Below are 26,128 nucleotides of genomic sequence, written 5' to 3' on the forward strand. Positions count from 1 at the left end.
TAAACTCTTCCTCCATATTAAAGGGATTGAATAAATTGGCCACTTTGGTGCACCTGTGTCCTTGCGAATTGTCCAATTGGAGATGGAGGTTTAGAAAGTGAGTTTCAGTCTTGTTTAAGTCTCTTCCCATCAGACTGGTCTCGTGATTTCCTACACACCATGTTACTTCCTGTCTACCTTTCCTTGATGGTGTTCATGCCTGGATTGTCTCCTGTACCTGCTCAAACCTTGGTCCATTCTCATTTGTACCATGGAAGTTTGTCATGCTGGATACTGTCAGAACTAATTTTACTTAAGTTTGCGTTAAGGTGCAAAGCACACGTTTTGTATGTTTTCTGTTTTTTGTGTTTGTGTATATTTTATGGTTTCGCTTCAAGAAATATTATGGGAAGGGAAATAGCAAGATGTAAAGAGCAAAAAAGTCATCATTCTCTTTAAATTGTTAGAACATCTATCTGCAATCATAATTATGATGCACTGTGGTATGTGTTAAAATAGTAAATACATGTAACGTCCCGTAGGAGCAGCAAACTCAGTGGTGTTGGTGAGGGTGTGTCATGGAAGTAATCACAAAGCAGGTGACTGTTGGTTGGGGTCCTGAAACATTAGTGTGCCTTCCCTGTGTCCAGTAGTGGTCTGGAGGGGTCAGGAAGCCTGCCTTTGAATTTGAGGGAACAGAGGGTTTGAGGTCCTCTCTCTCCTATTGCTCTAGTACACTGCATAGCAGCAGTATACTGGGTTTATAGTTGACGTTTAAATTGCTGATTGATCATTAAGATTGGGATGTATCTTTGGAAATGGAAATAGGAAGAATCGTATGCTTTTTCTTTTTTTCTTTTTTTTCCTATATCTGAAAAGGTATGTAGTACTTTGCTGAGTGGTTGGGAATAAAGTTTGCAGTATTGAGTGTATTCAGTTTTAGTATCTAAATAGAATTAAACTGTTGCTGTAAACTGGAATAGCACTTTGTTACTGACAAGTTTTAGAATGCATCTGTTCGTCAATTACCTGTTTGGGAAGATTGTAGTTAATGATTTTGAGAATGTGGCTATAAACCTCCAACTGACTCAAGAAAAGCAAATAAGTCAAGATTGACAAATGTATAGGCTCTTCATCTTATTGTGTGTGGGTTTTTTTTTTTTTCCTTTTAGTTATTTGTCAAGGTATAAAGAATTCTATCACACTTAAGACAAGTTAAGTAAACTTCACGGGGTGTATTCTGACATGGCAGGGAGCAGATCCCATGGCCTAGATCTGAAAGGTGATTTTATGTTTAAACTTTCATGAAAACATATGTGATTGAAACACATTAATATATCGATACAGAAGGCAGTTAATTTTTGTCTTTTTGTGTGTGTGTGTGTGGTACTGTTGTGGCCTCTCCCGTTGCAGAGCACAGGCTCTGGACGCGCAGGCTCAGCGGCCATGGCTCACGGGCCTAGCCGCTCTGCGGCATGTGGGATCTTCCCGGACCGGGACACGAACCCATGTCCCCTGCATTGGCAGGCGGACTCTCAACCACTGCGCCACCAGGGAAGCCCTAATTTTTGTCTTTTGATACATGTGAGCGCAGCTTTCATTTTGCTGAAAGAATATGACCAGTTTTCAGTTCGGGATTCTACCATTTAGTAAAGATAGTCCACTTAATTTTAGAAATAAGAGATTTAATATATAATACCTAATAATAGTTTTATGTATTTTTTTTACTGAAAACATTTATTGTAATACTGTGAAGAAACTATGCCATTATAGTCTTCAAGACTTAAATGAATCAAGTGTTTATTAGCTGTTGTAGTTTTTAAACTAATAAAAGTCAGTACATCAGCAATTTGTAAATACAGTTTTTAAAATAATGCCTTAACAACTTTACAGTGGTTATAATGACTGTATTTAGGCCTAAAGTTAGTTAATAATTTGACATGAAGGCTTTTTAATAGTTTGATGGTGCAGATCAGGGATAGGTAAACTCTGGCTGGTGGGCCAGATCCAGCCCGTCGCCTGGCTTTGTAAAGGAAGTTTTTCTGGAACATAGTCGCACCCATTGTTTACATGGTAGTTATGGCTCCTTTCACCCTACACCAGTGGGGCAGAGTAGTTGCAACAGAAACTGTAGAGCCCACAAATCTGGAAATGTTTAAATTTAGATTTGAAAAATGGAAAAATTCTTGGAGCCTATACAGGGCAAGTCCATTGACCCCTGAGGTAGAAAACAGTCAGGAACTTGGGTGCGGAAGCCAAATGGCCTAGGTTCAAATTCCCTTTCTCCCATTTCATAGCTAGTGACCATACTAAGCACTGTGTAAGTGATTGCTATTGTTCCTGCTTGGAGCTTTAATAAGTTATTGTTAATAGAAAAATGACACTCATGATTTTCCTTTTAGAGTAACAAAGGCACTTTGAGTCTTTTACTTTTTCAGGAATGTAATAAGACTTTTTTCATTTACAGTCAGTGTTCCCTGTTACCAAAATTTACTTTATGAATATAAAGAATTGAATGTCTTCAAGACAGTACTTTTGCTTAAAGGTCAAACCCTTATTCTCCCAAGGCACATCAAACTGGCTCTGCATAGTCCAGGCCTCTAAAGCTGGTGTGCACACCCTAGGTAGCATGTGAGAGACATTTTGTAAATATAGTTTTTTAAATAATGCTTGAGACTTCCCTGGCGGTCCAGCAGTTAACACTATGTGCTCCCAATGTAGGGGGCTTGGGTTCGATCCCTGCTCAAGGAACTAGATCCCACGTGCCTGCCATAACTAAGAGCCCACATGCCACAACTAAAAGATCCGGCATGCTGCAACTAAAGACCCGGCACAGCCAAACAAACAAACAAATAAATAAATCTTTATAAAAAATAAGTAAAATAAAATAATGCCTTAGGAGTTAGGAAAAGAAAATATTAGAACATTTTTACCTTTGTATTATTTTAAAAAATCTGTGTAGTTTATCATGTACATAAATTATATGTATGGAGCTTTGTGTATATAATTTGTTAATAAATAAGATGCATATTAAAAAGTTTTCTTATGGTTTGCCCAGTCAGGTGTTTGGAGGCCATTGGAGGACAGGATGATGAAATATAGGGCCTCAGCAAAGATAGAATTTAGAACCATTTCCCTGACTTAGAAGATAAGGAAAATAATTCATAGACTGTAATTGAGTTGTCCAACTTTACATAAGTGTTCAGAAACAGGAAATCCAGTGGCTAGAATCTAATCACTGACCGAGCAGAATCTGGGTCACTGGACTCGTAAACCAGAAGTGACTGTTGAATTTCTCAGGTTGATGCTCCTGGCATATATGCTTGATATGTGTGTGTGTGTAAATCTCTGACATAATAAGCCATACTCAGGCACACCCTGTTTCCTTATTCAAGCATCTTAATTTCATCCCATTAAATCTTTGAAGTATCAGACTACCAGAAGGCACGAAGAAACCTGGGCTGAGAGTCTTCATTCCAGGAGACCTGATCTTGACTGCATGGCTGGTTTGAGGCGCATCACTCTGAACTGCAACACGCTCATTGGTGACCTGGGTGCAAGTGCTTTGGCAGAATCTCTTAGTGAGGATTTATGGCTTAGAGGTAAATTCTAAAATTGAAAATACTGATTTTTTGATATGAAATATGCTTAGCTTTTGGCATGATACTATTGTGATAGGATTTTTTAAAGCCTCATTTTACTGATAGCTTTTATTGTGCTTTTAAACTTTCTCTAACAGTTGCATATATCCTTTATAGAAAATACAGAGTAACGAGAACAATTACCTATAATTTTAATACCCAGATATAATCACTGTTCATTTTGGTGTATATACTTTCAGTCTTTTTTTTTCTACAAATACATATGTACACTTAGGGATTACAAAAATAGAATTGTAGTATACTTGCTATTTCATATTCCTGCTTTTTTCACTTAATGATGTATCATGTAGTATTGCGTCGTATTGATGTCCCATCGTTTAATCAATTCTTTGCAATTCTATTTAGACAGTTTGCTTTTCCCTGTCAGAAACAATGTGAATACGTTGTATATACACCTCTGTGTCCATCGGGATTACTTCTGTAGAATAAGGCACTACAAGTGGAATGACTAAGTGTGACATATTTTTAACACATTTGATACACATGGCCAAATTACCACCCAGAAAAGCTATGCCCATTTGTAGTCCACCCCAACAGTAGATGTGAAGCCTGCCTCTCACAAACACTGGCCTGTAGCACTTGTAAAAAAATGTAAAACTACAAAAATGAGTACCTCTCCATTTTCTATGCAAGTGGGATTACTCCAAATTTTATAACTTTTTTCAATTAATTGAGTATGAGCATTTTAGCAAGTCAGTAAATTTGCATCTCCTACATCATTTTTTGTGATTGTTCAGTATTCCATTATATGAATATGCCACAGTGCACATGGCTTATCCATTCTTGTATATAAGCTTTGTCCAGTTTTTCAGTTACAAATAGTACTCTGATATATATCCTTACCTATATCTCTGACTATTTCTTTTGGTTAAATTCTTAGAAAGAGAGTTGTTGGATCCAAAGGGTACAGACATTATTTAAAGGCTTTTCTTACAGAATCTTGGCTTCATCTGATAGGAGAATAACCACATGTTGTTTTATTTTGTATTCATTTGATTTACTGGTGAGGTTTACTGGCTGTTTGTATTAATTTGACTATTTGGTTAATTATACCCTGTGTCCATTCTTCTGTAGTGAGAGTTTGTAAGGGTTGTATCATATCCTGTCAGATCCGTATGTCTGACTTGCTATTTCTATGTGTCATGGGGGTGTTGAAAGACTCCAGTTATTTTAATGTGATGGTCCACACAACACTTAAACAAAAGACTCATGATAGTTTGCTTTCATGTAATCTTTTTTAATACCTGTGCTTTAGTGATGATCCCTTTGGTTTAAATGAGTAGGTTGTTCAGCCCCAGAACTACTAGAATTCATGATCAGTTTTTCTGGTTTTTGTCTGACCTTTTACTGCGAGGGTTCTTGACCATCATACTTTCATGATAGGTTTTTAGTATGTATTCTCTATTCACACATTGTTTAAAGTTTTTATTATTTGTATCCTCTTAGACTTGTCTTTTTTTCCTCTAAAACTAACAGTTATTACATTTCTTCTATTTTGTTTTCCCCTTTGAACTAGTTTCAAGTGTGATTTGGAGCTGAAGATCATGATCAAAAGAATGCAGTGCATTTCTGAGCTCCACCAGGTTTTGCTTGTGAGGTTTACATGCCCCTGCCGCCCTTGCCTAATTATGAACTGAGATTCATTTTGTGATGCTTTTTGCTCATAGGTTATATACAGTTATTCTTCAGTTCTGTAATTGTAAAATATGTTGTATGATTTATTGGTACTAAAGCCAGGGTTATCATTGCACATCCAAGAAGAGGTTTTTAAATTGGATTATGCATTATGTGTGTGCGTATATGTTTCTGTTTTTTTCCATACCCAAAATTACAAACCTGCCATGACTTGTCTTGTGCAGGACTCTTCCACACGTGAGAAAATGAGAGTTGTCTATATGTTAAATCTGTAGAGTTAGCAAGTGACCTTTTGTCTTTCATCGAAAACACTTGACCTGCAGCAGTGCGGCCTCACCAGTGAAGGAGCAAAGGCTTTACTAAAGGCCCTTGAAACCAACAGAACTCTGCTCGTTCTGGATATAAGAAAAAATCTGCTTGTTGGTATGTGGTCACTTTTTTTAAATTGATAAACACATAGCAAAACAAAAAGAATTTGTTCAGGTATTGACAGTTTTTTAAAACTTAATGTGTTTAACTTTCCTCATCATATACAGTTGGCCCTTGAACAACGTGGGCTTAGGGGTGTCAACCCCTACGCAGTTGAAGATCTGGGTCTAAGTTTATAGTCAGTGGTTCCACATCTGTGGATTCAACCAACCTTGGATCATGTAGGACGATAGTACATATGTATTGAAAAATATGCGTGTGTCAGTGGACCCGTGAGGTTCAAACCCATGTTGTTCAAGCTTCAACTGTACTTTTCTAGTGTTGCACTTCCCTTATGTTTTTAGCAGATAATGTACTAATTAAAGTGAATGATACTTGTAAATTTTTCTTATCTCTACTCTGAATAGAGGTGAACCTAGATACTAAGCCTGCTTCCACCAAGAGCATTATTTCTTTCCTGTGCAACCTCTGAATTCTTGCCAGGAGTACTTTATTCATTTGTCAGATTCACAAGTAATTTTTTAATCATCTTCTGTGTGCCAGATACGGGTTTAGGGACTAGGGATAAAGCAGTGAACCAGACAGACAAAAGTCTTACCCTCATGGAGCTTACATTCTAGTGAAGGAGATCAGATAGAAATGAGTAAACAGATAAGTAATATAATTTTAGAGAGTAGGAAGTGCAAAAATATCTTAATGTGAGGAGAGTGAGGGAGAGCAGGTAGGACTCCATTGGATAGGTTTGTTAGGGGACAGCTTCACTGGAGAAGTGGCATTTGAACGGAGACCTGAATGAAGAGAGGAACAAGCGATGGAAGATCTGGAGTAAGCACATTCCAGGACAAGGAGGCAATGAGTATGTAGGCATGTAGGTGGGTGGAGTATTTAAGGAAAAGCAAGGAGGCCAATCTGGGCAGAGTACCGAGTGAAGAAGAGTGTGGTATGACATGAGGTCAAGGAGCTAGCCAGGGGTCTGCTCTTGTAAAGTCTTGAAGGCCAGAGTAAAGATGTGGATTATTCTAAATGAGTAGAGGGGTTTGAACTGGAAAAAGGCATGATCCAAATAGTATCTGAATAAGGTGACCTGGTATAGAGAAGGGAATTGGGAGGATAAAGAAGAGGAACGGGGCTTCCCTGGTGGCGCAGTGGTTGAGAATCCACCTGCCGATGCAGGGGACGTGGGTTCGTGCCGCGGTCCGGGAAGATCCCACATGCCGCGGAGCGACTGGGCCCGTGAGCCATGGCCGCTGAGCCTGCACGTCCGGAGCCTGTGCTCCGCAACGGGAGAGGCCACAACAGTGAGAGGCCCGTGTACCGCAAAAAAAAAAAAAAAAAAAAAAGAAGAGGAACAGGGAGACCAGTTAGGAGACTATCACAGTGCTCCAAATAAGAGATGTTTACAGCCTAGGTTAGGTTGGAAGTTTGCATTAAGTGAAAAGTGGTTGAATTCAGGTTGTGTTTTGAGGGTGTAGCTATCAAGACCTGCAGTTAGATGTGAGGTATGAAGGAAATAGTAACAAGGAGACAAGTCGTTGATGATTATGTGTGCAACTGGGTAGTATCACTTAGAAGAAGGGGGCTGATGGGAGCAGCAGCTTTTGAGGGAATATCAGGACTTGGTTTGTTATCTTGGATGCCCTGGTTTGATATCTTAGTTGCTCCTTAGGTATCTAAGCGTCTGGACGGTGCTCAGACTGTACTTTGTATCCAAAGGTATCCAAAGCCACTTTAGATGCAAAATGTTTAAAGTTGACCTTTGCTGCTGCCAAAATAGTAGCCACTGTGGGCAGTCTGCAAGATGGCATCTTAGGTTTCTGAGGAAGAAATTAGAATACACAAAGGGGGAAATAAGTGTATAATTATATAATGTAGATTTCATATTTAAATTTATGGGAAAAGCAATAATTAGTTGGCTTTTGGTTTGAAATGGAAATAGCCACTCATTGGAAAATAATTACTCTAATTTCAACTCATTTTACTTTAGATCATTCTGTGATGAAAACAGTTACCAAAAAAGTTCTCCAGATGGAAGGAGTGCCAAGTCAGAGAGGTATACAACATGTTTCAGTTCTCTCGGAAGAATTTCTCTTTAATGGCTTGGTTTTCTTTCTTTCTTAAAAGAAAATTATCAAGGTACTTTCTGCCATCTTAAAACTAAGATTTTAGTCAAATCAAATGGCTTTTCTGTTTTTGAAAATGTTGTGTGATGCTTTAATTTAGGTTCCCAGATATGCAGATTGAAAACCTTTTAACTTTTTATTTTCTGTAACATATGATCGTTAGTCACAAATAGTCTTTTTTTTTTGGTGATAAGAATGAATAGCAGGAGCAGCATTTGTGAAACCAAATCTAATATGAAACTGACTCTTTCTTGTGAGTAAATTTGAATTTTGAAACAGCAAAACAATAAGGTTTAATAAAAAGCAAAATAAATTTTTTATGTTTATGATCTGCCAATTTCCCAGAAAGAGTTTTGTGGTGACTTTAGTTATATACCAGATACATTAAAATCACCAGTGGACAACACATCTTTTATTCAGGTGCCCTCTGAAAGTTTAAAAAATGTGTTGACTTCATATCACTGAACGGTCCACTTTAAAATGGTTAAAATTATAAATTTTCTGTTTTGTGTAGTTTACCACAATTTTTAAAAACTGTGTTGTTTGAAGATTTTTGGGTTTTATAAAGGTATTGTATTAGCATAAAAATGAAAAATTTAAAAGACCACCTCTAATCCCATTATCCTATCAAGCAATATTTACATTTTTATTTTCTCTTTCTGCTGTCTATAAACATAATTCCACATAGCTTCAATATAATTTGCCATTCTTATCTTTTCATACTAAATTTAAATTCTGTGATTCATAGTTATACTTTTTAACATTGCATTCACAAGGTTTCATTGAGTAGGTCAATTTTTTTAATTGGTGAAAAATTGGAAATAACCTAAAATAAACTATTGTAAACATCTTCATAAATACAGCTTTTTTTTTTCTACTTAGAGTTGTATGTTTTTGATTCTCTATTCATCAACTTGCTTGGACAATAGTGTATTAAATAAGTTGTTAAGAGTGTTTATGAAGTCAAAAAAAAGCTTATGATCGTCTGCCAATTGTTATTTCAAGAGAGTGATATTTTAGTAATCAAATAGTACATTCAAAGAAGTTAAGATTTGTGATATCACACTAATTAGATATTATTATTAAAAATTTATATCATATGTAAAGCATTCTTAAAATAGCTACATTGACTTTTGCTATGATATTAGAAATGGAAATATATATAAATAAAACATGTATATGTAAAACACATTAGGAATTCTATAAAATTAGTACAGAATAATAGGGCATCATGGAATGAGAACAGTTAAACATTTTTTTTTAGTTAGCATGATTAAACAAAGTGGAAATGTAACTGAAGTATACAAGCTCATTGAGCTCTTTTAAGAGTAATTTTATTTCTTGGGCTTTTTTTTGTATTTGCCTCAGTTATTTGGAGACAGAGAGGTAAGCCAAATCAGTATCTGGGTATATACCTAGATCCAGGTGAGTATAGGGGTGAAATAATGGTGTGAATTGTGTCACATTTATATTGTACTTATGTATGCCTAATAAAAGATGGGAACTTTTATTAGAAATTTTTTAATCTCCTAACAAGAAAAGTGTAATTTAAAAAAATTTTAATACAAATGTATTTGCATTAGTTTCTGAAAGTAAAGGAAGGGTATACACATACAAACCATATGCATACAAACATTTTTTTTGATGGCAATTAAGTTAAAAAACACAGTAAAATAGCACAAAATGAACTGAGCTCCTATATATATATGTATATATATATATATATATTTTTTTGGTGGTACGCGGGCCTCTCACTGTTGTGGCCTCTCCCGTTGCGGAGCACAGGCTCCGGACGCGCAGGCTCAGCGGCCATGGCTCACGGGCCCACTCGCTCCGCGGCATGTGGGATCTTCCCGGAACGGGGCACGAACCCATGTCCCCTGCATCATGGCAGGTGGACTCTCAACCACTGCGCCACCAGGAAGCCCTCCTGTATATTTTTAAGAGGCATGTAAATCACACAGGATCGTGTGGTGATTATCAATAAGCTACACTCTATGAAATATTTGTCCTATATTACTGCATACACTCCATTTTACCCTGCATCCTAATGCTGCTAAAATATAGTAGAAAGCAGCAGCATAGCACAGGGAGATCAGCTTGGTGCTTTGCGATGACCTAGAGGGGTGGGATAGGGAGGGTGGGAGGGAGGCTCAAGAGGGTGGGATATGGGGACATGTGTATGCATATGGCTGATTCGCTTTGTTGTGTAACAGAAACTAACACAGAATTGTGAAGCAATTATACTCCAATCAAGATCTATTAAAATAAATAAAATAACATAAAATATAGTAGCTTTGAAGGATAAATGTAACCATTTTAACCTATGATGTTTGTTTTCAGTAAATTCAAATTAAATATTTAAATGTGAATTTTAATATATGTCTTGTTCTAAGTAAAATATTAACACGTAGGTCTAGTTTTTGCAACCAAATGTTTCATATAAAGATACTTGCCTCTTTACTACTGAAATATAGGGTAAGTCTCCACATTTCACTCTTTCATCCAGTGGGTTTCATTTGTTTTTTTGTGTGTTTTCTATATGAAATCAAAGGAGCAGTGAAGGTTGACAGGCTTATAGGAGGGTAAAATTGACTCACCTACCCCCAGCAACTTGCAGCCTTATAACTTGTATTGTTTTTACATAGAAAAATTCATCTTAAATTTAACTTTTGGTCTACTTCTGAAGATTCTGTTTGGCAGAAGTCATGGGTGTATCTGTGTTTCTGTATCCTTGAGATTCAGAAATGCCAAAGGTGTTCTAAGATTCAGGAAACTTGAGTGTTTCTGCATGATACATAAAATGTATCATACTTTGGGATTTTTTTTAAACTTTATTTTTGCATTTCTGCACATCTCAATACTTTTGTTTTAGTTAAAATAACTTGTTACTGTAGAGAACTTATATTTTTTTAAAATGCTGGCTTATGTAAAAACTTTGTACAAAACCGATTCTCTTTTTAATGGGCTTGGCATCATTGTCAAGTGCCTTTTTGATTCCTTTCGACGTGTACACGTGTGACAGTTGCTCTGTAGACCTTCGGTGCATCTTGATTCCTTCTTTTCACGCTTTGTCAAACGTAGTCTTCTTGGCCGCAAAGAAGCCTGTAAGTAATGGAAGGAAACACTCTGCTGGTAAAGAATGTTACCCTCCTGAACCGCTACCACCTGGAGTGCCTGGTTTCCGGCCATTGTGTCCTGCAGAAAGTGCAAAAAGCAACAGGTAACCTGTTTGCATTCCCTGTCTTTTTCAGTCATTTAGAGTTCTTTATTTTGGAACTTCTATTATGTGGGTGGTCTCTGGTGCTTTGTGTAGAGGAAAAAAGGTAACTCACACATGGCTTCTGCCTAATGAGCCCTCTAAGGAAGAAAAATTAAAAGTAATTGGGAGTTTCAAGTTGTTTCTCAAGTGTCACAACAGAGGTAACTCTGTGGGAGTCTTGAGGAGACTAAAATTATCACCAGTTGTGCATGTGAGAAGAGTTTCATTAAAGGCAGGTGTAGTTGAGCGAAGCCCTACAGCACAGAAGTAGGAATTTGGATACGTACGAATGGGAAAAAAGACATTTTAGGCATGGGAAATAGTTTAATGCAGAATGGATGAAAAATATGCATTAGACCTATTCTAAATCAACTGGCTTATTAATTCAGTAAATCAGATTTAGTGAGTCAAACTAGCATTACCTGATTTCTTATCCAGGGGATAGCTGTTCATAGTAATTTTTGTCACAGAACAGTAAATAAAATGGTTGAATTATAGCTTTAGGCTTGCTAAGTGAAAGAGATGGCTCTAGATGATCTTCAGGTGACTTACTTGGTAGTAATCACGAAATCGGGGATTAACAATTCCTTAAGAAAACAAAGAGAATTGATTTTAAATAGTACTTGAAGTAGTTACTGTGTAAAATATCTGTTCAGTTGCTCATGTTAAATGGATGTTTCTAATCCCCACTGGACAACCGACTACTTTTTTGCAAATGGTAATGTGAATTGCTGTTGCATAAACTATAGTGTTGAATCCCCAGTGTTTGCACTTGAGTTTCACAGCTCTGTGGTTTCCTATCTTCTTCCTGAGACACTTAATCGCAGGTCCATCCTCGTCACACAGGGTGGTAAATTAGAGAACGATTAATATCACTATTTAAAGAAGTGAGACTGAAATCTCAACCATCCTGAACATAGGAGCTGAAGGGGCCTCTCAGCAGTTCAGAGAGTTATTACCAAGCCAGTAGGCTGAATTCTGTTCTGTTTTCTCCGTAGCAGAGCCCTCCAGGTCCTTGTTTTGAGCTTATTTATTTTTATACACAATTCTTTATGGATACTGTTCATACTACTAAATAGTTGTATTAACTGGGTTTAACTGGTGATGTATTTACATGAAGATCTAACTTCGTTTTGTTGATATCTTTTTAGAGGCTTTCCATTCATCAAAGCTCATGATGTATGTAATCAGTTGGTGGTGTGTAGCTATCATATTTATGATATATAGGGCTTGAATTGGGAAAGGTGGATGGTCATTCTTCTTGCTTTTTAAACTGACAGAACCTTACAAGAAGCATTTCCCTGTCTGAAATAAATCCACGTAAAACATGTTTGGTCGCTCTCCCAATGCAACTGTGTAGTTGTGTGGATTTGGCACACAACGGGCAGCCTTGTGGTGATGTCTGTAAACAAGGAATCCTGTTTTCCAGTCCGCAAATCAGCTGTTACCCAGAGAAACGAACTTGACTGCCATTTCTGACCCCTCACATGGAGCTGTCATACTCAAGAATGTTCACATGTTTTCAAGAAACGTTGTTTGCGGGCTATATGTACAAATTGCTGATCTGAAAGCCAATATAAAGCAACATCTCCCAAACCTCTGCTCTCTCACCAAGGCCACACACATTCCCTCGCTTATGACCTCATGGCAAGCTAATACTGTCAGTATCAGATTCTCCTTCCCAGTGGTCTTGGGAGACTGCATAGTTGCTCTGTGAAAGGCACCACTGCTGAGGTTGAGAGAAGAGCATCTTGGGTGTCAGTCCTGGCCTTGCATTCCCAGAGAGAGGGGTGTGCACCTCATTCTCCTGTTAGGGTTTTCCTATGCTGCAGGGTTTGCTGCTTGTTGTCAAAATGATGTCCTAGTGACTTGTCTTCTGCGTGGTTATATAATCCCAGCACAGTTCATTATGATCTGTAGACTTTTATGGGGTTGTGGCAAGGTCAGTTTTTAAATGTTTGGAAATGTCCTATTGAACAACATTGCAGTGGCAGTGAAGCTTGCTGGGAGAATTGTTGCCCTAGTTTTGGCTTAAGGGTGGTGAGAAGATGAAATTTTTATTTATTTTTTTATTTTATTTTTTTTTATTTTTTGCTTTATAACAAATTTAATCAGTTATACATATACATATGTTCCCATATCCGCTCCCTTTTGCGTCTCCCTCCCGCCCTCCCTATCCCACCCCACCAGGTGGTCACAAAGCACCGACCTGGTCTCCCTGTGCTATGCGGCTGCTTCCCACTAGCTATCTACATTACGTTTGGTAGTGTATATATGTCCATGCCGCTCTTTCGCTTTGTCACAGCTTACCCTTCCCCCTCCGCATATCCTCAAGTCCATTCTCTAGTAGGTCTGTGTCTTTATTCCTGTCTTACCCCTATGTTCTTCATGACATTTTTTTTCTTAAATTCCATATATATGTGTCAGCATACAGTATTTGTCTTTCTCTTTCTGACTTACTTCACTCTGTATGACAGACTCTAGGTCCATCCACCTCATTATAAATAGCTCAATTTCATTTCTTTTTTTTTTTTTTTTTTTAATTAATTTATTTATTTATTTTTTATTAGTTTCTGCTTTATAACAAAGTGAATCAGTCATACATATACATCTGTTCCCACATCCCTTCCCTCATGCATCTCCCTCCCTCCCACCCTCCCCATCCCACCCCTCCAGGCGGTCACAAAGCACCGAGCTGATCTCCCTGTGCTCTGCGGCTGCTTCCCACTATCTATCTACCTTACGTTTGGTAGTGTATATATGTCCATGCCTCTCTTTCCCTTTGTCACAGCTTACCCTTCCCCTTCCCCATATCCTCAAGTCCATTCTCAAGTAGGTCTGTGTCTTTATTCCCGTTTTACCCCTAGGTTCTTCATGACATTTTTTTTTTTTTTTAAATTCCATATATATGTGTTAGCATACGGTATTTGTCTTTCTCTTTCTGACTTACTTCACTCTGTATGACAGACTCTAGGTCTATCCACCTCATTACAAATAGCTCAGTTTCGTTTCTTTTTATGGCTGAGTAATATTCCATTGTATATATGTGACACATCTTCTTTACCCATTCATCCGATGATGGACACTTAGGTTGTTTCCATCGCCGGGCTATTGTAAATAGGGCCGCTATGAACATTTTGGTACATGTCTCTTTTTGAATTATGGTTTTCTCAGGGTATATGCCCAGTAGTGGGATTGCTGGGTCATATGGTAGTTCTATTTGTAGTTTTTTAAGGAACCTCCATACCGTTCTCCATAGTGGCTGTACCAATTCACATTCCCATCAGCAGTGCAAGAGTGTTCCCTTTTTTCCACACCCTCTCCAGCATTTATTGTTTCTAGGTTTTTTGATGATGGCCATTCTGACTGGTGTGAGATGATATCTCATTGTAGTTTTGATTTGCATTTCTCTAATGAGTAAAGATGTTGAGCATCCTTTCATGTGTTTGTTGGCAGTCTGTATATCTTCTGTGGAGAAATGTCTATTTAGGTCTTCTGCCCATTTTTGGATTGGGTTGTTTGTTTTTTTGTTATTGAGCTGCATGAGCTGCTTATAAATTTTGGAGATTAATCCTTTGTCAGTTGCTTCATTTGCAAATACTTTCTCCCATTCTGAGGGTTGTCTTTTGATCTTGTTTATGGTTTCCTTTGCTGTGCAAAAGCTTTTAAGTTTCATTAGGTCCCATGTGTTTATTTTTGTCTTTATTTCCATTTCTCTAGGAGGTGGGTCAAAAAGGATATTGCTGTGATTTATGTCATAGAGTGTTCTGCCTATGTTTTCCTCTAAGAGTTTGATAGTTTCTGGCCTTACATTTAGGTCTTTAATCCATTTTGAGCTTATTTTTGTGTATGGTGTTAGGGAGTGATGTAATCTCATACTTTTACATGTCCCTATCCAGTTTTCCCAGCACCACTTATTGAAGAGACTGTCCTTTCTCCACTGTACATTCCTGCCTTCTTTATCAAAGATAAGGTGATCATATGTGCGTGGGTTTATCTCTGGGCTCTCTATCCTGTTCCATTGATCTATATTTCTGTTTTTCTGTCAGTACCATAATGTCTTGATTACTGTAGCTTTGTAGTATAGTCTGAAGTCAGGGAGCCTGATTCCTCCAGCTCCATTTTTCGTTCTCAAGATTGCTTTGGCTATTCGGGGTCTTTTGTGTTTCCATACAAATTGTGAAATTTTTTGTTCTAGTTCTGTGAAAAATGCCAGTGGTAGTTTGATAGGGATTGCATTGAATCTGTAGATCGCTTTGGGTAGTAGAGTCATTTTCACAGTGTTGATTCTTCCAATCCAAGAACATGGTACATCTCTCCATCTATTTGTATCATCTTTAATTTCTTTCATCAGTGTCTTATAATTTTCTGCATACAGGTCTTTTGTCTCCTTAGGTAGGTTTATTCCTAGATATTTTATTCTTTTTGTTGCAATGGTAAATGGGAGTGTTTCCTTGATTTCACTTTCAGATTTTTCATCATTAGTATATAGGAATGCCAGAGATTTCTGTGCATTAATTTTGTATCCTGCAACTTTACCAAATTCATTGATTAGCTCTAGTAGTTTTCTGGTAGCATCTTTAGGATTCTCTGTGTATAGTATCATGTCATCTGCAAACAGTGACAGCTTTACTTCTTCTTTTCCAATTTGGATTCCTTTTATTTCCTTTTCTTCTCTGATTGCTGTGGCTAAAACTTCCAAAACTATGTTGAATAAGAGTGGTGAGAGTGGGCAACCTTGTCTTGTTCCTGATCTTAGTGGAAATGGTTTCAGTTTTTCACCATTGAGGACGATGCTGGCTGTAGTTTTGTCTTATATGGCCTTTATTATGTTGAGGAAAGTTCCCTCTATGCCTACTTTCTGCAGGGTTTTTATCATAAATGGGTGTTGAATTTTGTCCAAAGCTTTCTCTGCATCTATTGAGATGATCATATGGTTTTTCTCCTTCAATTTGTTAATATGGTGTATCACGTTGATTGACTTGCGTATATTGAAGAATCCTTGCATTCCTGGAATAAATCCCACTTGATCATGGTGTATGATCCTTTTAATGTGCTGTTGGATTCTGTTTGCTAGTATTTTGTTGAGGATTTTTGCGTTTATGTTCATCAGTGATATTGGCCTGTAGTTTTCTTTCTTTGTGACATCCTTGTCTGATTTTGGTATCAAGGTGATGGTGGCCTCGTAGAATGAATTTGGGAGTGTTCCTCCCTCTGCTATATTTTGGAAGAGTTTGAGAAGGATAGGTGTTAGCTCTGCTCTAAATGCTTGATAGAATTCACCTGTGAAGCCATCTGGTCTTGGGCTTTTGTTTGTTGGAAGATTTTTAATCACAGTTTCAATTTCAGTGCTTGTGATTGGTCTGTTCATATGTTCTATTTCTTCCTGATTCAGTCTTGGCAGGTTGTGCATTTCTAAGAATTTGTCCATTTCTTCCAGGTTGTCCATTTTATTGGCATGGAGTTGCTTATAGTAATCTCTCATGATCTTTTGTATTTCTGCAGTGTCAGTTGTTACTTCTCCTTTTTCATTTCTCATTCTATTGAGTCTTCTCCCTTTTTTTCTTCATGAGTCTGGCTAATGGTTTATCAATTTTGTTTGTCTTCTCAAAGAACCAGCTTTTAGTTTTATTGATCTTTGCTATCGTTTCCTTCATTTCTTTTTCATTTATTTCTGATCTGATTTTTATGATTTCTTTCCTTCTGCTAACTTCGGGATGTTTTTGTTCTTCTTTCTCTAATTGCTCTAGGCGCAAGGTTAGGTTGTTTATTCGAGATGTTTCCTGTTTCTTAAGGTGGGATTGTATTGCTATAAACTTCCCCCTTAGAACTGCTTTTGCTGCATCCCATAGGTTTTGGGCCGTCGTGTCTCCATTGTCATTTGTTTCTAAGTATTTTTTAATTTCCTCTTTGATTTCTTCAGTGATCACTTCGTTATTAAGTAGTGTATTGTTAGCCTCCATGTGTTTGTATTTTTTACAGCTCTTTTCCTGTAATTGATATCTAGTCTCATAGCATTGTGGTCGGAAAAGATACTTGATACAATTTCAATTTTCTTAAATTTACCAAGGCTTGATTTGTGACCCAAGATATGATCCTGGAGAATGTTCCATGAGCACTTGAGAAAAATGTGTATTCTGTTGTTTTTGGATGGAATGTCCTATAAATATCAATTAAGTCCATCTTGTTTAATGTATCATTTAAAGCTTGTGTTTCCTTATTTATTTTCATTTTGGATGATCTGTCCATTGGTGAAAGTGGGGTGTTAAAGTCCCCTACTATGATTGTGTTACTGTCGATTTCTCCTTTTATGGCTGTTAGTATTTGCCTTATGTATTGAGGTGCTCCTGTGTTTGGTGCATAAATATTTACAATTGTTATATCTTCTTCTTGGATCGATCCCTTGATCATTATGTAGTGTCCTTCTTTGTCTCTTCTAGTAGTCTTTATTTTAAAGTCTATTTTGTCTGATATGAGAATTGCTACTCCAGCTTTCTTTTGGTTTCCATTTGCATGGAATATCTTTTTCCATCCCCTTACTTTCAGTCTGTATGTGTCTCTAGGTCTGAAGTGGGTCTCTTGTAGACAGCATATATATGGGTCTTGTTTTTGTATCCATTCAGCCACTCTGTGTCTTTTGGTGGGAGCATTTACTCCATTTACATTTAAGGTAATTATTGATATGTATGTTCCTATTCCCATTTTCTTAATTGTTTTGGGTTCATTATTGTAGGTCTTTTCCTTCTGTTGTGTTTCTTGCCTAGAGAAGTTCCTTTAGCATTTGTTGTAAAGCCGGTTTGGTGGTGCTGAACTCTCTCAGCTTTTGCTTGTCTGTAAACGTTTTAATTTCTCCATCAAATCTGAATGAGATCCTTGCTGGGTAGAGTAATCTTGGTTGCAGGTTTTTCTCCTTCATCAATTATGTCCTGCCACTCCCTTCTGGCTTGTAGATTTCCTGCTGAGAGATCAGCTGTTATCCTGATGGGGATTCCCTTGTGTGTTATTTGTTGTTTTTCCCTTGCTGCTTTTAATATGATTCCTTTGTGTTTAATTTTTGACAGTTTGATTAATATGTGTCTTGGCGTATTTCTCCTTGGGTTTATTCTGTATGTGACTCTCTGTGCCTCCTGGACTTGATTAACTATTTCCTTTCCCATATTAGGGAAGTTTTCAACTATAATCTCTTCAAATATTTTCTCAGTCCCTTTCTTTTTCTCTTCTTCTTCTGGAACCCCTATAATTCGAATGTTGGTGCATTTAATGTTGTCCCAGAGGTCTTTGAGACTGTCCTCTGTTCTTTTCATTCTTTTTTCTTTATTTTGCTCTGCAGCAGTTATTTCCACTATTTTATCTTCCACCTCACTTATCCGTTCTTCTGCCTCAGTTATTCTGCTATTGATCCCATCTAGAGTATTTTTTATTTCATTTATTGTGTTTTTAATCGATGCTTGATTCATCTTTGGTTCTTCTAGGTCCTTGTTAACTGTTTCTTGCATTTTGTCTATTCTATTTCCAAGATTTTGGATCTTGGAAATAGAATCTTGGATCATCTTTACCATCATTATTCTGAATTCTTTTTCAGGTAGACTGCCTATTACCTCTTCATTTGTTAGGTCTGGTGGGTTTTTATCTTGCTCCTTCTCCTGCTGTGTGTTTTTCTGTCTTCTCATTTTGCTTATGTTACTGTGTTTGGGGTCTCCTTTTTGCAGGCTGCAGGTTCGTAGTTCCCGTTGTTTTTGGTGCCTGTCCCCAGTGGCTAAGGTTGGTTTAGTGGGTTGTGCTGGCTTCCTGGTGGAGGGGACTAGTGCCTGTGTTCTGGTGGATGAGGCTGGATCTTGTCTTTCTGGTGGGCAGGTCCACGTCTGGTGGTGTGTTTTGGGGTGTCTGCGGACTTTTTATGATTTTAGGCCACCTCTCTGCTAATGGGTGGCGTTGTGTTCCTGTCTTGCTCGTTGTTTGGCATAGGGTGTCCAGCACTGTAGCTTGCTGGTCGTTGAGTGAAGCTGGGTGCTGGTGTTGAGATGGAGATCTCTGGAAGATTTTCGCCGTTTGATATTATGTGGAGCTGGGAGGTCTCTTGTGGACCAGTGTCCTGAAGTTGGCTCTCCCACCTCAGAGGCACAGCACTGACTCCTGGCTCCTCAATTTGGGATGATTTGTTGTCTATTCATGTATTCCACAGATGCAGGGTACATCAAGTTGATTGTGGAGCTTTAATCCGCTGCTTCTGAGGCTGCTGGGAGAGGTTTCCCTTTCTCTTCTTTGTTCTCACAACTCCTGGGTCTCAGCTTTGGATTTGGCCCCGCCTCTGCGTGTAGGTCGCCGGAGGGCGTCTGTTCTTCGCTCAGACAGGACAGGGTTAAAGGAGCAGCCTCTTCGGGGACTCTGGCTCACTCAGGCCGGGCGGGAGCGAGGGGCACGGAGTGCGGGGCGAGCCTGCAGCGGAGGAGGTCGGCGTGACGTTGCACCAGCCCGAGGCGCGCCGTGCGTTCTCCCAGGGAAGCCGCCCCTGGATCCCGGGACCCCGGCAGTGGCGGGCTGCACAGGCTCCGAAAGGGCGGTGTGGACAGTGACCTGCGCTCGCACACAGGCTTCTTGGCGGCGGCAGCAGCAGCCCCAGCGTCCCACGCCCGTCGCTGGGCTCCGCGCTTTCAATCGCGACTCGCGCCCGTCTGTGGAGCCCCTTTAAGCAGCGCTCTTAATCCCCTCTCCTCGCGCACCAGGAAACCAAGAGGGAAGAAAAAGTCTCTTGCCTCTTCGGCAGCTCCAGAGTTTTCCCGGACTCCCTCCCGGCCAGCTGTGGCACACTAGCCCCCTTCAGGCTGAGTTCTCGCCGCCAGCCCCAGTCCTCTCCCTGCGCTCTGACCGAAGCCCGAGCCTCAGCTTCCAGCACCGCCCACCCCGGGGGGCGAGCAGAGAAGCCTTTCGGGCTGGTGAGTGCCGCTCGGCACCGATCCTCTGTGCGGGAATCTCTCCGCTTTGCCCTACCCACCAGATATGCGGGGAGTTTCTTGCCTTTTGGGAGGTCTGGGGTCTTCTGCCAGCGTTCAGTAGGTGTTCTGTAGGAGTTGTTCCACGTGTAGCTGTATTTCTGGTGTATCCGTGGGGAGGAAGGTGATCTCCGCGTCTTACTCTTCCGCCATCTTATCTGGAAGTCCCAAGATGAAATTTTTGATGGGTCAGTTTTAGTTGTGTATGTGTATGTGATTTATTTTTTTAAATTCTAATGTCTATTATTCACAGCTTAGATATGTTGACTTTCTGATTATTCATCAGTCCCTTTACTGATGTATTTTCCTCTGAAAAACTACATTTTCTTCCAGACTGTTTTTGTCTGATGGTGAAGAATAAATTTTTCATTTGCAGTATAAAGTTGATCTGAGAAAAAATGTTGACCTTGGATCTTCACTTGGCTTCTGTGAAAGAAACTTAATAAAATAATATGGGCAATTCCCATTACTAATCCTAACCACGTACAACAGAGGTCTGTACAGTAACATAGCAAAAATAAGTTACTGTACTTTTACTTAGTCATTGCCTGTTTTACACTAAAGAGCAGTGAGAGACATTTATAAATAATGATACCTCAGATCACTTTTGTTAAATGTCCTCTAATATTTGGATATTTGGTATCTGGCTTGTGTTGTCTTTTATACAATCTTGTCTTCTTTTTTTTGCACTTTAGTTTAACAACTCTGTGGTTTCCTATCTTCTTCTTGTGACACTCAGGTCCATCAGAATTTCCTGTGACTGTGACAGTAGAGAGTCCTTCCTCCTCAGAAATCGAAGAGGTCGATGATTCCTCAGAACGTGTTCAGGAGGAGCCAGAGAAAATCCGTTTGAAACAAGAAGCATTGCAGGTACAAAGTTATCACTTTAAAGCTATAGAGAAGATTATTTTTCAAACGGAAGGCTGATTGCAACACAGCACAGCTTGTGTGAGGGTTCTGTTTTCTCCTCCCATCTGCATTGTATCCCCTTGAATGGTTCCTTAAGCTTAGACCAAGGTGAATGGTGGACGTTTGAACTCTAAGAAACTAAAATCAAAACATGTCGTTAGTAATATATTTTCCTTTCCTTAGAACCTTAGTATATTAGATTTAGGGAGAACCTTAGTGATCATAAGATAAGGAAATTGAGTTCTGAATGAATACAGTCAGCTGATTCAGTGCTCTTGTTTTACAGATGAGAAAATTGCCAGTTCTAGTTGAACTCTCTTTTTATAAGAGGAAAATATGGCCTCATTTTAAATAAAAGTAAAGTTGAAAACAGTTTTGATGTTGATATTCTCCTTTCCTAAAATCAAAAATACCAAGAAGCTACATTCTATTACCAAATAAATCTGACCTCTAATGTCATTCCATACTTTTGTTTGTATGGACAGAAAAGAAAAATTGATTTTTATAAGAAATTTTTGCACCTCAAAATTAATATATTTATTTTATTTCAACTTCAATGCAGAGCTGAACATTTCTAGTAAATAAAGGAACACCATTTGGGGGGGACCTTGTCTTTGTGCTACAAAGTCCATGTTTAATTTTTAAAAATTATTTAATATGATTTTCTCTTCGTATGAAACATGACACTTGACAGGTTTCAGAACTAATTATCCCATTATTGTAGGACTATGGGAATTACTCTTTGATTTTCAAAAGAGAAAGTTAGATTTTTATTTTTAATTAAAATTAATGATAATATAGAGAAATTTTAAGAAAAGAACTTAGAAAATTAGGAAATGTTAGAGTAGGAGAAATCTATAGTTCATGTAGAGTTACTCCCTTTCGTTTTATAAATGAGCACCTACAATTTGTAGAACGTAAGTGGTTTATTAGTAAATGGCAGAGTATGACAAGACCCTAGAGCATCTAACCCGCATTCCTTGTTATTTTAGATGTGGTGTATTCATTTCCTTCACGAATAGACCACGAGATTGTATTTGTAAAAGCAGTAATAGACACTGGGGAAGTCCAAGAAGTTTAAACAGTGGGACCACAGAATAGCAGATTAAGAATGCACTGAGAACCCTTTTAGCTCTTCTCTGGTTTGACAAGACACTACAATGATGGTATCAAAGTGTTTAAGTATATATGCCCACAACAATCAAGAGATTTCAACATAGTTTTGAAAGACAGAAGACAGGTGGAAGAGTGTGAAACTGAAGCAGTAGAACAGAGGAAAAGCATCACCTAGAATATGCACAGGGACCACGTGCAACTGAGGAGGATTCTGACCCCACCTGAAAAAGTAGCCCCATGCTCAGGTGCGCATGTAGGAGAGAGGGTGGAGTTAGTTAAAAGTGTGACTGAGATAGGGGAGCTCATTGAAGGGTTGTGTTTGGAGGAGTGGACTCCCAGCCCCGCCCTCACCCTCCTGAAATGAGATGATTTCATTTTGAAAACAGTGAAACTGGCGAGAACTGGGGCAGCTAGTATGAGTTTTTACACCCTAGAAAACTGTGTTTGGGGGAGATCCTGTTACAGTTACTCCCCGCTTCTTCCTGCATAAGAAGCCAATCAATCGTTGACTTCAGGGAGCTTTCTGCGCTCATTCTTAAATAGAAAATAACTGTCATTTGCCTGTTAGTTGAGTAAAGCTTACAACATGAGAGAGGGGGAAAGAGTGCAAACATATCCTAGTAGGACCAGGGACACTTTAGGGAACAGAATAATTTAAGAAAAAACCCTAATTAGTATCCTGAGAGAGGTTTAAAAAGAGCTAGCAACTATAAAATAAGACTAGGGTATTAATGAAAAGGAGAATGGTCAGAAAGCAAGAGAGTTCTCCTGGAAATGAAAATATGGTTGCTGAAATAAATTCAGTAGGAATTTAAAAAATTTCTCAGTATATAAAAAAGAAAGACCCAATGGAAAATGTGATAGAAATATGTTAGAGAGGCTGCATCTGGGAGATCCCACATGTTACTATTAGAAACTCCAGACCCAGAAAAAAAATGGAGGGAAGCTGTCAAAGGGCAACAAAATTCCCCACAGCTGAAAGTAGACATCAGGCCTCAGATTGAAAATAGTTATGCAAGATGAGCAAGAATAGACTCACACCTAGGCACCCTTCATTGTGAAACTTTAAAATACTGAAAAAATAAATGAAAATAGAATAAAATACTGAGAGGATACATCCATTCCAGAGAGAAAAATACTGGTCACCTAAAAAAAAAGGTTAAAATCTGACTTTATCATACTTGTCATGAGCACCATGGATCCTGGAAGGCATTAGAAAGATACCTCCAAAGTTTCTCAGGCACATAATTTTCACCCTAGGGGTTTGTATCCAGCCAAACTATGAGTCATAAGTGGAGGCTGAAGAAGATATTTTGTACCCAAAGAAATGTGAAAAATTGACCTCCTGTGCTACACCTTAAGCTATTTATAGAAATAATCCAGCAAAATGAGGCAATAAACCAAGAAGGAAGGTAATAGGGGATTCAGTGCAGATTGCAGCTAGTCTAGAGTGGAGAGGCTTCTATTGATTGTGTGATTGAGAGCTTAGAAACACCTTGAGGCATATTGTACTTACTAGGTGTTAGGCACTGTTGGAAGGGAGGAGGGAGCGGAAGAGGAGAAGGAACTTGAACTCCAGAGGAGAAAAGGCTATACAGACATAAACCTGAAGCACACTAAACTATGGTTGATTTTTAACCTACTATTGGTGAGGAAGGGAAGAATCCACTTCAACTTGACACTATAGATGTCCCCCTTTTCAGTGACACACAGGGGTAATGACCACCTATCTAATTTGTTGTCCAAACCAGAACTTGTCCAAACTCCTTACACTTCAGTAGTGTAAGGAGGCACTCTGATGCTGTAACATCAGGACAACAGGTATAAACTGGAACAGCCCAAGGCGGCTTGGGGTATGTGGTCACCCTGCACAAGGGCAGTGACACTGGCACAGTATGGAACGAGGTGTAGTCTATACACAGAGACACAGTACATCTGCAGTGGGCAATATTAATTTCATTGTAATAATGGCAATACTGTCTTGGTTTGCAGCTTTTATTGTCAACTTGCATGTAATCACAAATAACTAAAGTAAACTATACTTAGTATGTATTAGTAGTAACTTGGTATGTACTGAAATGTATTGTGTACTGGTATGTACTTAGTATATATTAGGCTCTAAGTGTTTTTGCATATATTAACTCATTTAATCCTCTGAATAGCCTTATGAGGTTGGTGCTAATATCATTCCCACTTTTGAGAACAGGAAGCTAAGACAGGGAAGGAACTTGCCCAGGCTGTACCTAATTTAAGGTTGGATCGAGGCTTTGAGTTTAGGCTCTCTGCCTGTTCTCTTAAACCTTACTCCGTACTGACTCTCAAATAACAGAAGACTTAACTGCACATAGAACAGAATATAAATTTCAACTTTGACAACGTAACAGCTAGGTTTGGAAGGTAGACAGGAGGTAGAAAAAAGGGAAGATGGTATGAATGTCCTCATTTTACAAAGCGTGATGTTGAGAGAGTTTCTAGTTGATCAACAGTGTAGGTTTTTAAGTATATCACTACAAGTCAAAGAGATCATGAGCAGTGGAATAACTCATGATGACATAACTTTACTGAGCAGTGTGGACATAGGAAAGAGTGTGGAGGAACTAAACCCTTACTTATTAGTAAGTTAGAAATTGAACAGATAATGCCTCCAATTTAGTGAGAAAATAGTCATGGAAGAGTATTACTTGGAAATGGAGAAGAATTCAAAATAACAATAGTTGGACCTCCCTGATGGCGCAGTGGTTAAGAAACTGCCTCCCAAGGCAGGGGACACGGGTTCGAGCCCTGGTCCGGGAAGATCCCACATGCCACGGAGCAGCGAAGCCCGTGCACCACAACTACGGAGCCTGTGCTCTAGAGCCCGTGAGCCACAACTACTGAGCCCATGTGCCACAACTACTGAAGCCTGTGTGCCTAGATCCTGTGCTTCATAACAAGAGAAGCCACCGCAATGAAGAGTAGCCCCCGCTCGCCGCAACTAGAGAAAACCTGCATGCAGCAACGAAGACCCAATACAGCCAAAAGTAAATAATAATAATAAAATAATAAAAAATAACAATATTTGACGTAAACCTCATAAAAAAGGAAATCCATACAGCCAGTAAACACAGAAAAGTGTACGACTTCATTAAGTAATAAGTGAAAAGTGAGTCAAAACCAAGGAAACTACATGTCAATCAGATTGCAAATACATAAATAAAAAGTCTGGTAGTATCAGGTATTGTAGACCTGAAGTACTATGGGAATCTTCTACCCTGTTTATACTGGAGTATAAATCGACACAACTACTTTGGAAAGCATTTAGCCCTCTCCATCAATTGAAGGTATATAAATAGCCTGTGAGCCAGCAACCCTCACCCCTGCCCTATGTAAATGCACCAGAATAATGTGTACAGCAGAATTCCTGTCCATGATTTGCATTAGCACAAACTGAAAACAAACCAAATGTCCATTAAGAGTCAAAAATTAAATAAATGATGTGTATTTGTACAGTGGGAAAACTATCCAGCAATAAAGTTGAATGAACTAGAGCTACAGGCAGCAATGTGGATGAATTTTTTAAACCAATGTTGAGAGAAAGAAATAAGATAGAAAAGAATTCATATACTATGATCCTGTACATAAAGTTAGATGTTGACACAACTAAACTCTTGTTAGGGATGCATGCAGGTTAAAGGAAATGACTGTCAAGAAGTGAGGTTGGTGTTTAACCGGGAAGAGGGAAGGAACTTGTGATGAGAAAAGGATATGGGGGGTTTTTGCGATGCTGACAAGTATCAATACTTTCAGATTCGAGTAGTGCTTATGTAAGTATTCTCTTTTTATTTGTCACATTGACAGTTTTGTTCTGTGCACTTCTCAGTACACATATCATATTTTACAATTAAAAACTGCGCAAAGAATCGGTCGCTTCTTGAGTGCTGGATGTGGGAGTGGGATGAGACCGTTTCATTTTAAGCCCTTCACTACTGTTTGCATTCGCATGTTCATTCATTCAGCATTAATTGCACATATTCTGTGTACCAAGCA

The 26,128-nt window shown here is 38.6% G+C and overlaps 1 pseudogene across 1 annotated transcript in view; it reads left to right on the forward strand.

Annotated features, from left to right (window-relative positions):
- LOC307054863 (centrosomal protein of 78 kDa-like) overlaps positions 1-26,128 on the forward strand; it is a 34,761-nt pseudogene that overhangs the window by 315 nt on the left and 8,318 nt on the right. The window contains exons 2-9 of the transcript in view: positions 24-97; positions 1,152-1,238; positions 3,384-3,581; positions 5,562-5,699; positions 7,690-7,755; positions 10,812-11,048; positions 12,239-12,288; positions 20,817-20,947. The product of the transcript in view is annotated as a centrosomal protein of 78 kDa-like (transcript). The remainder of the gene's footprint in view (positions 1-23; positions 98-1,151; positions 1,239-3,383; positions 3,582-5,561; positions 5,700-7,689; positions 7,756-10,811; positions 11,049-12,238; positions 12,289-20,816; positions 20,948-26,128) is intronic.

The sequence above is a fragment of the Hyperoodon ampullatus genome (genome assembly GCF_949752795.1).
Source record: "Hyperoodon ampullatus genome assembly, chromosome: 6".
NCBI classification, from domain to species: Eukaryota; Metazoa; Chordata; class Mammalia; order Artiodactyla; family Ziphiidae; genus Hyperoodon; species Hyperoodon ampullatus.